We start from the raw sequence: 15,278 nt of genomic DNA, 5'->3' as shown, positions 1-15,278 counted from the left end.
GCACCACAATTCAAAGGCATCGATCCTTCAGTGCTCAATCTTTTTTATTGTGCAGATCTCATACCTGTACATGATTACTAGAAAATCCATAACTTTGACTATAGGGACCTTTGTTGGCAATGTCTCTGCTGTTTAACACACTGTCTAGGTTTGTTATTGCTTTTCTTCCAAAGAGCAAGTGTCTTTTATCTTGATTAATGGACTTAACAATCCAAGTTCCTATTAAATATTGCTCTTTACAGCATCGGATTTACTTTCACCACTGGAAAAATCTACAACTGGGTATCATTTTGGCTTTGGCTCAGCCTCTTCGTTCCTTCTGGAGCTATTTCTCTGCTCTTCTCCAGTAGCATATTAGACACCTACTGACCTGGGGAGTTCATCTTTCAGTGTCATGCCTTTTTGCCTTTTCATACTGTTCATGGGGTCCTTAAGGCAAGAATGCTGAAGTGGTTTGCCATTTCCTTCTCTAATTTACACAATAATAGTAGCAATATTACCAATAATAAAGTGTTGGGTATAGTCTCAGATTTCTTTACTTTTTTATTTTTGAATGTCTTTGGAGTGGGGGGGCATATTTTTGTTTGTTGATACTTCTTCTTAGACATTATTCCACTCTGAATGTAGAGTCAAAATTCTGCATTTTAACGGGAGCACCACAATATGTAAGACAAATGCTAACAAGTATGAAAGGAGAAGTTAACAATAACACAGTAATAGTGGGAGAACTTAATACCCCACTCACACCTATGGATAGATCAACTAAACAGAAAATTAACAAGGAAACACAAACTTTAAATGATACAATAGACCAGTTAGACCTAACTGATATCTATAGGACATTTCATCCCAAAACAATGAATTTCACCTTTTTCTCAAGAGCACATGGAACCTTCTCCAGGATAGATCACATCCCGGGCCATAAATCTAGCCTTCGTAAATTCAAAAAAATTGAAATCATTCCAAGCATCTTTTCTGACCACAATGCAGTAAGATTAGATCTCAATTACAGGAGAAAAACTATTAAAAATTCCAGCATATGGAGGCTGAACAACACGCTGCTGAATAACCAACAAATCACAGAAGAAATCAAAAAAGAAATCAAAATTTGCATAGAAATGAATGAAAATGAAAACACAACAACCCAAAACCTGTGGGACACTGTAAAAGCAGTCCTAAGGGGAAAGTTCATAGCAATACAGGCATACCTCAAGAAACAAGAAAACAGTCAAATAAATAACCTAACTCTACACCTAAAGCAACTAGAAAAGGAAGAAATGAAGAACCCCAGGGTTAGTAGAAGGAAAGAAATCATAAAAATTAGAGCAGAAATAAATGCAAAAGAAACAAAAGAGGCCATAGCAAAAGCAACAAAGCCAAAAGCTGGTTCTTTGAAAGAATAAATAAAATTGACAAACCATTAGCCAGACTCATCAAGAAAAAAAGGGAGAAAAATCAAATCAATAAAATTAGAAATGAAAATGGAGAGATCACAACAGACAACACAGAAATACAAAGGATCATAAGAGACTACTTTCAACAATTATATGCCAATAAAATGGACAACGTGGAAGAAATGGACAAATTTTTAGAAAAGTACAACTTTCCAAAACTGAACCAGGAATAAATAGAAAATCTTAACAGACCCATCACAAGCACAGAAATTGAAACTGTAATCAAAAATCTTTCAGCAAACAAAAGCCCAGGTCCAGATGGCTTCACAGCTGAATTCTACCAAAAATTTAGGGAAGAGCTAACGCCTATCCTGCTCAAACTCTTCCAGAAAATTGCAGAGGAAGGTAAACTTCCAAACTCATTCTATGAGGCCACCATCACCCTAATACCAAAACCTGACAAAGATCCCACACACACAAAAAAAGAAAACTACAGGCCAATATCACTGATGAACTTAGATGCAAAAATCCTTAACAAAATTCTAGCAATCAGAATCCAACAACACATTAAAAAGATCATACACCATGACCAAGTGGGCTTTATCCCAGGGATGCAAGGATTCTTCAATATCCACAAATCAATCAATGTAATACACCACATTAACAAATTGAAAAATAAAAACCATATGATTATCTCAATAGATGCAGAGAAAGCCTTTGACAAAATTCAACACCCATTTATGACAAAAAACTCTCCAGAAAGCAGGAATAGAAGGAACATACTCAACATAATAAAAGCTATATATGACAAACCCACAGCAAACATTATCCTCAATGGTGAAAAATTGAAAGCATTTCCTCTAAAGTCAGGAACAAGACAACGGTGCCCACTTTCACCATTACTATTCAACATAGTTTTAGAAGTTTTGGCCACAGCAATCAGAGCAGAAAAAGAAATAAAAGGAATCCAAATTGGAAAAGAAGAAGTAAAACTCTCACTATTTGCAGATGACATGATCCTCTACATAGAAAACCCTAAAGACTCCACCAGAAAATTACTAGAACTAATCAATGATTATAGTAAAGTTGCAAGATATAAAATCAACACACAGAAATCCCTTGCATTCCTATACACTAATAATGAGAAAACAGAAAGAGAAATTAAGGAAACAATTCCATTCACCATTATAACGGAAAGAATAAAATACTTAGGAATATATCTGCCTGAAGAAACTAAAGACCTATATATAGAAAACTATAAAACACTGGTGAAAGAAATCAAAGAGGACACTAATAGATGGAGAAATATACCATGTTCATGGATTGGAAGAATCAATATTGTGAAAATGAGTGTACTACCCAAAGCAATTTATAGATTCAATGCAATCCCTATCAAGCTACCAATGGTATTCTTCACAGAGCTAGAACAAATAATTTCAGAATTTGTATGGAAATACAAAAAACCTCGAATAGCCAAAGCTATCTTGAGAAAGAAGAATGGAACTGGAGAATCAACCTACCTGACTTCAGGCTCTACTACAAAGCCACAGTTATCAAGACAGTATGGTACTGGCACAAAGACAGAAATATAGATCAATGGAACAAAATAGAAAGCCCAGAGATAAATCCACACACATATGGACACCTTATCTTTGACAAAGGAGGCAAGAATATACAATGGATTAAAGACAATCTCTTTAACAAGTGGTGCTGGGAAATCTGGTCAACCACTTATAAAAGAATGAAACTAGAACACTTTCTAACACCGTACACAAAAATAAACTCAAAATGGATTAAAGATCTCAACGTAAGACCAGAAACTATAAAACTCCTGGAGGACAGCATAGGCAAAACACTCTCCGACATACATCACAGCAGGATCCTCTATGACCCACCTCCCAGAATATTGGAAATAAAAGCAAAAATAAACAAATGGGACCTAATTAAACTTAAAAGCTTCTGCACAACAAAAGAAACTATTAGCAAGGTGAAAAGGCAGCCTTCAGAATGGGAGAAAATAATAGCAAATGAAGCAACTGACAAACAACTAATCTCAAAAATATACAAGCAACTCCTGCACCTCAACTCCAGAAAAATAAATTACCCAATCAAAAAATGGGCCAAAAAACTAAATAGACATTTCTCCAAAGAAGACATACAGATGGCTAACAAACACATGAAAAGATGCTCAACATCACTCATTATCAGAGAAATGCAAATCAAAACCACTATGAGGTACCATTTCATGCCAGTCAGAATGGCTGCAATCCAAAAGTCTACAAGCAATAAATGCTGGAGAGGGTGTGGAGAAAAGGGAACTCTCTTACACTGTTGGTGGGAATGCAAACTAGTACAGCCACTATGGAGAACAGTGTGGAGATTCCTTAAAAAACTGGAAATAGAACTGCCTTATGATCCAGCAATCCCACTGCTGGGCATACACACTGTGGAAACCAGAAGGGAAAGAGACACGTGTACCCCAATGTTCATCGCAGCGCTGTTTATAATAGCCAGGACATGGAAGCAACCTAGATGTCCATCAGCAGATGAATGGAAAAGAAAGCTGTGGTACATATACACAATGGAGTATTACTCAGCCATTAAAAAGAATACATTTGAATCAGTTCTAATGAGGTGGATGAAACTGGAGCCTATTATACAGAGTGAAGTAAGCCAGAAAGAAAAACACCAATACAGTATACTAACGCATATATATATGGAATTTAGAAAGATGGTAACAATAACCCTGTGTACGAGACAGCAAAAGAGACACTGATGTATAGAACAGTCTTATGGTCTCTGTGGGAGAGGGAGAGGGTGGGAAGATTTGGGAGAATGGCTTTGAAACATGTATAATATCATGTATGAAATGAGTTGCCAATCCAGGTTTGATGCACGATACTGGATGCTTGGGGCTGGTGCGCTGGGATGACCCAGAGGAATGGTATGGGGAGGGAGGAGGGAGGAGGGTTCAGGATGGGGAACACATGTATACCTGTGGTGGATTCATTTCGATATTTGGCAAAGTTAATACAATATTGTAAAGTTTAAAAATAAAATAAAATTAAAAATAATTCTGAATTTTAAACTAATGATTTGTTTTGGGCAGTTACGTCAGCAACTTGATGTAATTAGGCTCATTAGTCTTCATTTGTTCTCAAATTCTGTAGATGTGTACATTTATCTATTTTTTATTCTGTAACACATTCCCATGGTTGCAAAGTCAAACTATAAAATGAGTAAAACTTCACTCCCTTCTCTGCCTCTCATTCATAAAGTTTTTGTTAGTTTTCGCTTTATTCTTGCACTCTTATTGAAAATAGGCATACATGTGTATGTAAAAAGGAGAGACTATCAGCAGTCTTTTGGTTCCTCTTTTTAAAAGACCTAAAGTGTGTCCTGAACATCTCACCCATTCCTCTCCTTCCTCATCTGCATTACACCCAAGTGCTGGGATGCCCTGTGCCTTATTCCACACTCCCCCATGGATGGTCACTTACGATCTGTTTATGATCTTTCGCTTTGGCAAATAGTGTTGTAGTGAATTGCTTGTGCATCTGGCTTTGTGCATTCTTGCCGCTGTATCTTCGGGATAGATCCCTAAGAGTAGAACTGTTGAGTTAAAGGGCATATGTGTGTGTCATTTGCTAGATGCTGTCAACTCCCCTCCATGGGGACTGAACCATCAAAGCTGAATTTTAACAAGGTGCAGAAAGGAGGGCTATGTCACAGCATCCATCTCTATACACCTGGTGACCAGGGTTCCTAGCAGTGGTTCTCAGTCTGGAACTGACTGGCGAGTTCCTCAAAACAACTCAGAGTAGCTAGGTTACAGTTAGTCCATTCAGTGTGGGTAGTGCTTTAAAAATAAAAGAGGACCTTATGAAACACACCCTCCCGCACCCAGAATCACTAGGCTGATGCCCCATGAAGCAAGGCCTGCTGCTAGTACCACCTTATCTAGCCATCTAGTACTGGACAAGCAGGCCTGGAGTGAGAGCCCATTCCCTATTTGCCTCTCAGCAGCCTCCACAACTGCAACTTTGGAAAAATGACAGCTTCTTAGACCAAAGAAATCTATGACACCCGAATTCAGAAACTCATTAGATGTTGAATTAAGACCTTCATTGCTGCTGACAGAAACACAACTTGGACAGCTTCTGTGACCTGGAAATTATTGGATCACAGAGCAATAAAGTCCATGGGTGGTGACAATGCCAGGAACATTGTCATTCTTGGCCTCATTCTCCTTATTTGACCTGTTCTTTTTTCACTGTGTTCCACCCCTCCTTTACCTAGATAACCTCAAATTTCTATTTCAAATTCTAGAGAGAGTGGGCCTTATTGGATAATCACAGTTGCCCGAACTGGACAGAATTTATACGTTCTTGCCTCCACATTGGCTGCCAGGCAGCTTATGTATGAATGGCACTGGGTCAAGTGATCACCCTTCTCCAAGGAGTGGTCACCTGTTAGAACAAAGATGGGGTTTATGAGGAAGGCTGTCTCAGCTATTGACCCTTGTGAGACATCAGAAACTCTTTTGAGCAATGCTGTGGCTGGTTTTCCAAACATTTCACTTTGAAAATATCATCAGAGTGACTATCACTGATAGCAGCTGCCAGAAAGCTGGGTTGAAACTGTTTCTCGGGGGTGGGGAGGGCCTGGGTAGATCACCTTAATGTTTTGTTATACGCCCTTTTGTACTACATAATATTTCACCTTCTATTTGTATGACTTAAGGGTAACACATTAGAAAGCACTAATGATAGATTAGCTTGAGTTTATGGCACCCTACTCCAGTACCCTTGCCTGGAAAATCCCATGGACCGAGGAGCCTGGTAGGCTGCAGTCCATGGGGTGGCTAAGAGTTGGACACGACTGAGCGACTTCCCTTTCATTTTCACTTTCATGCATTGGAGAAGGAAATGGCAACCCACCCCAGTGTTCTTGCCTGGAGAATCCCAGGGACGGGGGAGCCTGGTGGGCTGCCGTCTATGGGGTTGCACAGAATCGGACACGACTGAAGCGACTTAGCAGCAGCAGCATGGTCAGATATCCTTTCACTTACTGATTCCATGGTGGAAAGTGGAATGTGGGCACAATAGCTGGAGCTAGAGTGATCACCTTGAACCATGAGGTGACCAGGAGACTAGAGGCTATGTCTGGCCACACAACAAAGGAGGGGGATCCTGAGCCCTGACACCATGGAGCTCCATGCCCCATGACACTGATGGATGCCCACATCAGGACTTTCATGGAAAGGGAAATAAGCCACCTTTGTAAGCCACTTTTGTTTTGGGTTACTTATCACTAACACATTTTAAGTCTTAAAATCCACTTTTGGAAAGCCCATCTTATACCACTAAGACTGGGTAAGTAACTTCCTTGTATGTTCTTCAAACACCACAACTTTTTCTTTCTTAGCCTTTACTACAGTTTTCTGGAATGGAACATTCACTGCCCCTCTGTATAAATATAGCATATGTATATCCCTACAGAAGGCAACTTCTCTAAGGGTAGGCAGAGACTATTTTATACATCTTTTTACACAGATTCTAGAAACTTCTGAAACAATGATAAGAATTTCTAAATGTGACAGACATAGTAATCCCACTGAGGGTGTTGAGAGGAAAAGACCATCTCCTCTCTGAATCAACCGGGTCACTGCCAAGTTATCTTAGGAGGGGGTGCAGAGAGGGTGATGCTGGGCCTGCTGAATAACTACAGGTAGAGAGTTAGAGTAAAGGAGAGAAGGGATAAACATGGAAGGAAATTCAAGTCATCAGAGGCAGGTGGCACTAGAAATGGGTGCTCCTCCCACCTGCTTCCTCCTGTTTTCCACTTCCGGCTCCTTTCAGCCTCCCTGTGACCCTGGTCCCCTATCACTTGCACCTATGTCCCCATATGCCAGGCCTCGATTACACCCAATGTCATTCCTACTCAGAGTGGTCCTGATACAGGCAAAAAGTGAGAGAGAAAGAGAGGATTGCTCCTTACTCTTCTCTTGTTCATTCACTCCACATACATTCACTGACTCACTGTACTGTGGATTCAACATGAACACACCATCTCCAGCTACAAGGAAATCACCTTCTTGGTTGGGATTTTAGAGGAAACAAGAATCTCCCTGTTCTTGCCACCTCAGCCTGTCGGATGACTTTGATCGGGAACACAAAATATTAAGGTAGAAATAGTCATGGTGCTGCTGTGCTCTGTGCTTAGTCACTTATTCGTTTCTGATGAATCTTTCAACCCCATGGAGCAGCCAACCAGGCTCCTCTGTCCATGAGGATTCTCCAGGCAGGAGTACTAGAGTGGGTTACCATGCTCTCCTCCAGGAGATCTTCCCAACCCAGGGACCGAATCCAGGCCTTCCACATTGCAGGTGGATTCTTTACAGTTTGAGCCACTAGGGAAGCCCCATGGTATTTTTATCTTCTTCTAAAAAATGCTCATTTGGCTCATCAGTCCTGGATCTTGTTATGCTGGTGACTGGATAGAGAAGTGATGTGAACAGAAGTAAGGAAGGTGAGACAGGTGGGTCAGAAGGTGAGGCAACAAAGATGAGATATTTAAGAAGCTGAGTTATTGACAGAGATTTCAGACCTGAGATGGAAAAGCAATTTTCAAAACAAGCTTGGCCATGTGGTATGTATAATCTGCAGTTCAGTCCTCAGGAGATCTCAGAGGAAGACTTTTTTCCTTTTTTTGCCCCTAGAACACAAGTCAGATCCATCTAGCTGTCTGTCATTCCTGCTCCTTCCTCCTGGCTTTCACACTGTGCCCAGCAGTTTTGTCTGATCTATCCAGAAAGGTTTTGTTCTCTGAGGCACAGGCTGGTAGCTTTCTACAAAATTACCCATTATTGAGATTCCTTGGGAAAAAAAAAAAAAGAATGTAATTTGTTATACAATCATGTGCCTGGTAGTTAAAGACTGCATTTCCCTCTCTTCTTTGCTCTTAGTCAAGACTGGTGACTTTGTGATATAAGCAGACCTGAAAGAGGGATTTCTTGGAAGGCTGCTTTCAAGGAGCTGATTCAGCTGGAAGATGAATCTCTTCACCTTCCCCGCCTTCTTCTTAACTGCTGTCTGGATTTCAGGTGTGATGGCTGGAATTCCTGCAATTGTACTAGACCATCAGGTCACCTTGGAGATGAAACCAGTGAAGCTCTGGATGGCCAACCTCCAGATTTGTTACAGTGGCAGAAAAAATATTAAGTTTTACCTTGTTAAAGTTATGGTACTTTTCAGTTCAGTTCAATTCAGTATCTCAGTCATGTCTGACTCTTTGCTATACCATGCACTGTGCGATGCCAGGCTTTCCTGTCCGTCACCATATCCCGGAGTTTGCTCAAACTCATGTCCATCGAGTGGGTGATGTCATTCAACAAACTCATCCTCCGTCATCCCCTTTTCCTCCTGCCTTCAGTCTTTGCCAGCATCAGGGTATATTCCAATGAGTCAGTTCTTCTCATTAAGTGGCCAAAGTATGGTACTTTAAGGTTTTTGCAATGTGCGTATAAACTTAAATTTGTTAATAGTATGTAGTTAACGTGGTACAGCTTCATTATTGTTTTGTTGGGTTAGTGAATGAATTTATATTAAAATTTTTTTCTTTCTTTTATAATTTTATTAAATTGATGCATAAACCACACTTACACCTAATCTTGTATAAATGCAAATTTGTAATTTCTTATAGTTTTGGATTTTTTGTGTTTATTTACTTATTTTTGCTTGAATTCCACACTTATTAACAGCCTAGTATATGCCCTCTCTGATAGTCTTATCCAAATCCATATCTACAGGCCAAAAGAGGCTGAGAGCAGGGTGGAGAGAACCAAAGAAGAGTGAAGCACAGGGACATGAATGAAAGGTGGTGGCCCTTGTTGCTCATCTTGAATGTTCTTCAGTAGGATCACATGCCCCTGCCCTTCTGTGTACCCACCACCCCCATATTTGCCATGACCGTGGAAGTTACTTCGGCCAATGGAATTTAGTAGAGGTGATATGTCACTTCCAAGTGAAACCCTTTAAGGACAAGAATCTAATTTGCCACACACTCCCTTCCCCTGCATTCAGAGGGAGTCTCCATCTGCTTTCCTTCCTGAAAGACTGTGATGAGCAGGGCTCCCTCCCACCTATGACAGATGTGAGTGAGAAATAAACCTTACATAAGAGGAGTCATAGAATTTGAGGGTTTTATACCTTCATAGAGTAAGTCAGCACTTCTTCACTGAAGCAGGAGTGTTAACAGGTCACTAAACACCTAGTGTAGGGTGACCCAGATAAAAATTCCTTTTCCTAGCCATTTCAATAAAATTGCCTCTGTGACTTCATTGCAACCAGTAAGAAATGAGTGAAAGTAATTTTATAATTTCTGGTTGTGCCTCAAACAAAAGGGACATATCCTGCTTCCCCTTCTTTCTCTCTCTAGCTTGAATGCAGATGTAATGACAGGAGCTGGAACAACCATATCAGACCAGAGGTAAGTATTACATGTGGAAGATGGCAAAGCAAGAAGAAAGAAGTGGGTCCCCATCACTGTGGAGTAACCTAGACTATTATTATATGAAAGGGAAATGAAATTGTATTCTATTTAAGACAATGTTATTTAGGGTTTGATTACAGCAGTTGAACTTGTAACCTAGCATTCATAATCTAATAACTAATCTTTGTATTAGCCTTCTTCTGACATTAGAGTCTGGTGTATAGAGACAATATCTAGTCACATATACTTGCAAGTGAGTCAAATGAGAGCCCTGCTCTCCAGAAGATAGAGCATGGGTTTCAGAAACAAGCAAGGACAAAGCCACATGGCAGGGACAGCTTCAAGGTGCTGTAGGAACACGTGGCAGGGGAAACTAAATCAGTCCTGGTCTCAGGGGGTTGCCTGAAGCACGGGACAATCTTATCTCTCCACAAATAGGCCATGATGCCAGGTTTCATGTAAACGTGATTTATTTCAAAGTTCCTCCCAGAAGGACTTCCCTTTTGATCCAGTGGTTAGGAGTCCACCTCCAGTGCAGGGGATATGCATTGGAGATCTAGTTCTGGAAGATTCCATGTGCCACAGAGCAACTAAGTGGGTGGGCCACAGCTACTGAGCCTGTGTACCCTAGAGCCTGTGATCTGCAACAAGAGAAGTCACTGGAATGAAAAGCCAGTGCACTGCAACTACAGAGGAGCCACTTCTTACTGCAAATAGAGAAATCCTGAGCAGCAATGAAGACCCAGTGCAGCCAAGAATTTAAAAAAAGAAATTTCTCCCAAAGAAACAAGTGAGGTCACAGGGGAAGTAGGACAGGAAAAAGGATGAAATCAGCCTGGGTCTGATTTCAGGGAAAGCTCAGAGAGGGAAGCTGCAGCCGGTTCCCACAGGGAACTCTGGAACATAAATTGTGCCTCAAAAGTGCCCCAGCCTAAGGCTAGGGAACTGGGCTTTCACACTCCCAGCAGCACCTACCTCTCAGCCTTCAAGTAGCACCCAGCTGGTGTCTATGGGTATTAGATCCTCCAACAACAAGTCACAAGTGCTCACTAGAAGGTGAAGTACACCGAAGACAGGGAAATTGCAACCTGAGATAGTGTCAAGGCGTCCTGCACCTCCTCTGTCCACTCCAGCATAACGTCAGGAGCGTTGCGAGTCAAAAGAGCCCCACAGATCTCTAGAGTTTACTTTTTCAACAATTTAGGTTTTAATTTATATTAGAGTATAGTTGACTTATAGTTTGTATTAGTATTAGTAGTATGGGAAACTAATTCCCTTATACATATCCATGTGTCATTCTACTTAGATTCCTTTCCCATACAGGTTATTACAGAATACTAAGTAGAATTCCTGTGCTATGCAAAAGGTCCTTGCTGATTTTCTATTTTATATATAGTAGTATATATATTTTAACCTCAAACTCTCATTTTATCCCTCTCCCATCCATCGTCTTTGGTGAACATAATTCTTTGTTGAGTTCTGTGAATTTGTAAGACGCAGGGTGTGATGTGATTGTTTACCAACTGATCGGCCAAGACAGGCCAGGCTCGTCTCTAGTTTGGGCCCCCCTTGGTTTCAATTGCAGGCCATCAGCTTTTCATCCCCACTGGCATCTGCTTTGATAAGGCTCCAGGAGGTCAAACAAAGTTCCCAAACACTTCAAGCCAAGCTAGATGTTAGAAGGAAAAAAGTTGCCTCTCCTCCAGGCAGCAGTCTCAAGGCAGGCCCCAGAGCAGCTGTAGGTCAAACAGCTTCCACTTAAACCCATCAGACTTGGGGGCCCTCAATGCAGCCCATTCATTCCACAGATGGACAGCCCCGCACAGAGCTCACACAGCTTTCAAGAGGCTGACTCAGGACTCTGACTTGCCTGAGGCCCAGTCCCTGATTTGTCACTAACATCCCTTGGTCTGCTATGAGCTTGGCCAAGTCTCTTCTGATCTATTGGTTTTGATTCTTCATCTGGAAGCCAGAGAGAAAACCAGATGATTGCCCAAATCATGACATGACCCTGAAGAGGCTCCCTAGTCCTGGACAAGCTCCTCACATACAGCAGGTGGAACAGGTATGAATTTGAGTCCCACATACCTGTTTAACTTTGCCAACTAAACAATGTCGCTCACCATCTGGCACTACAAGGATGGAGTCACTAGCCACTGATGTCACTTATTTTCAGCACACCATGAAAGGAGTTTCAGGGCAGAGGTCGGGAATGAGGTATTCACTGCTCTGGGGAAACTAGAAGAAGAACACTTCAAAGAAATATTTTCAAAAGATTTGATGTGCTTGATATCTTGTATAATCCCATATCTAAAAAAGCACTAAAATTGTTAACATAGACAACTGGTCTTTCTCACTAGCAACAAACTTCTGCCAAAATGTGTGCTTGCCTGCCTGTACCCTCTTCACCAATAAAATGCACACTGACCTCCCTCTCCTCACCTCTTCAGTGAAGCTCCTCAGAGCTAACTGAGAGGCCATCTCCCTGGCTGTAGTCCTTGTTTGTCCCAAATAAAACTTTACTCAAAGCTCTCACATTGTGCTGTATTTTTTCAATCCACACTTTATGTAAAACTCATATGGCACTTACCATGAATCAAAGCACCCTACACATATTAACTCAGTTGGTTCTGCTTTTATTCTGTATTTAAAGATAGAAAACAGTAAGTAGTTTGCCCAAGGAAACATAACCAGTAGATGGCCAAGCTGGAATTTGAATGCAGGCCATATGGCTCTAACGCTCTTCTTAAGTGCTCTGCTCACTCTCATTTTGTAAGCTGTGTCATATACCTTTGTCTTTAACTCAAGTTCAATAGTGTCTCCCCTCCAAGATGGAGAGAACATAGTTCCCATTCTTCTCCTTCCTCCATAGAATCCTTTGAGATTTTCAGACTACTGCAGTGTCAAAAGAAAAATGGGGAGGGGTGGTATTTATGCAGATACAGTGGTGTCACTTTGACATTTCAGCTCCCCCAACAGGAAGCTGAAACATCAGTCTGAATGTAGAGTCAAAATTCTGAACATTCAAGCCCCTTGAGTAAGGTTATGTGTAGATGTCATGGAGGGGGAAAAGCCAATCCACTCCTGTATTGGGAAATTTCATGCACAGAGGAGCCTGGTGGACTACAGTTCATGGGAGTCACAAAAGAGTCAGACACGACTGAGAGACTAAACAGCAACACAAAGGGCAGGCAGTACTTTTTATTCACAACAATCAGTCCGTGAATCAGCACATACCCCTCCCCCTGCCATGGCAACCGGTGACTCTGCAGATGGTGAAGGGTCCACAGTCTGCATCCCCAGAAGACAATGTCCCAGGTCAGAGCCCCAGTTTGTGAGGTCCTTTCTCAGTGCCACCCTCCATGCCCCACCCTCTTGTCCTCTCTACATTACTTTCAGGTCCCCTAAGCCCAGGACTAAGAAGCAGCTGTATTAGCAGTCAGACAGACCTGGATTCACATCTTGCCTCTAACACTCTCAGACTCTATGTCCTTCACAGAGATGCTTAACCCCTCTCAACTTCAGTTTTGTCATCTTTAAATCGGGGACAATTTCAAGCTCTAAAGGTGCCCATTGAAAGCACAGAGAGAAGTGCAGTCAGTGTCTATGGGCTCTTTGAATGGATCAGGCTCTGTGCTTGTGAGATTGGAGTGGCCAGGGAAGGCCTGCCTGAGGGAGGCACATTAGATGATGCTAAACGTTGTAAAGACACCAGCAATGCAAAAAGCTGGGAGAACTTTCTAGATGTGAGAAAAACAGTCACTGTAAAGGACCAAGGTAAACAAGCTTAATGAATAGCTACTTTTCCACTTCAAATATTGCATTCATGCTTGGAACTTGGCCACAAGTCACTAACCAGGACCTATTACATACTTTACTTGTAAGTTGCCAGCAATGAACCATCTCATCGTCCCCGGAAGGGAGACCCTGGTGCTTTCACAGGGCTGAGTCAGCCCTGGGCCCAGGGCTGTGTACACAAACTGGTTATCACCAGAGGCATCAAGTGCCAGGGGAATCACCAGTGACTCTGGCTATCTCTGTGTGCTTGTCCTCAGGGGTGGAAACTCCAGGGAACTGATAGAGCCAAGAGACAAACAAAAGCTCTTGTCCCATCTTGCCTTGTGTGATCCCGTGGTCGGCTGACTACACTGCTCTCTGGGCAAAATATCTTTCCTCTATTCCTTCTCTGAAGGTGGCTTGTGAAGAACATCAGCACCTGACCCTGAAGTCTGGTGGCTGGAACTCAACTCACAACCAGCTGAGACCCAGAGATGTCCAGGCTTGTCCTGTGTGTCTGTCCTTTTTCTCCAAGCAGATCCATTAAGCAAAGTCCCCAAAGAACATGACTGGTTCCCCTCTCTCATTCATTAGTCATTCAAAGCTCCAAGATCTTTTTGAGCATCAAAGAGGGAACAAATCCCTTGATTATAGGCTTGTCTCAAACCAAACCTTGCTCACCCAGAGTACATTCAGTATTCTGAATGTAGAGTCATAATTCTGAATTTTATAGCAACTCAAGCAATGTTTTGATATGTGCAGCTAGTCACCAACTTGTTACAATTAGACTTATTATTAGTCTTTGTTCTCAATTTTGACGCACATGATTACTTTTTGATTCTATAACACATTTTCATGGCTGGAAATCAAAGCATAAAACAAGAAAAATCTCACTTCCCTGCTCCTCATCTATAAATTACATTTTAGTTGTTTTTGGCTAATTCTTTTACTCTTTCTAAATGAAAATAGACATACATGTGTATAAGAAGCAACAAACTCTAAGAACTTTTTTGGACCCTCTTTTTTTAAAAAGCTAAATACACAGTTGACAATGTCACCCATTCCACTACTCCTTCATCCACATTATACCCCGGTGTTGGGATGCCCTGTGCCTTATTGCAGATTCCCCCATGGATGGTCACTTCAGGTATGTTGCTTATATTTTGATTTTAAAAACAACGTGCAAAAGATAGCTTGTGCATATAGCTTTTTATATTTTCACCAGTGTGTCGTTGGGTAGATCCCTAGGAGTAGAATTGCTGAGTTAAAGAGCAAATGTGTGTGTCATTTGTTAGATGCTCTCATATTCCCTCTGTAAAGACGGAACTACCAAAACTGGATTTAAACAATTTGCAAAAATTAGGGTTACGACATTGTGCCCCATCTATACATACCTGGTGTCCAGACCAGGCCCCTGTTATTGTATCCAAGGGACAGGCCAGGATAGATCTCATGCAAGAATAGGCCCTGGGAGAGCCTATTTTCCTGGAAGAGCCAGGAAACACGATTGTCTTTCCTTTGGCTGTGGTAACAGTTTAACAGATAGCCCTGTTCATCTCAGTCTGGGTTGGAGCCCAGACTGGTGTGGTTTTCTTTGCCTTCTTTGATTGATAA

The sequence above is a fragment of the Bos indicus genome, chromosome 29, assembly GCF_029378745.1.
Source record: "Bos indicus isolate NIAB-ARS_2022 breed Sahiwal x Tharparkar chromosome 29, NIAB-ARS_B.indTharparkar_mat_pri_1.0, whole genome shotgun sequence".
Classification (NCBI taxonomy): Eukaryota; Metazoa; Chordata; class Mammalia; order Artiodactyla; family Bovidae; genus Bos; species Bos indicus.
The sequence above is the reverse complement of the archived record's forward strand: the minus strand, read 5'-3'. Positions refer to the sequence as shown.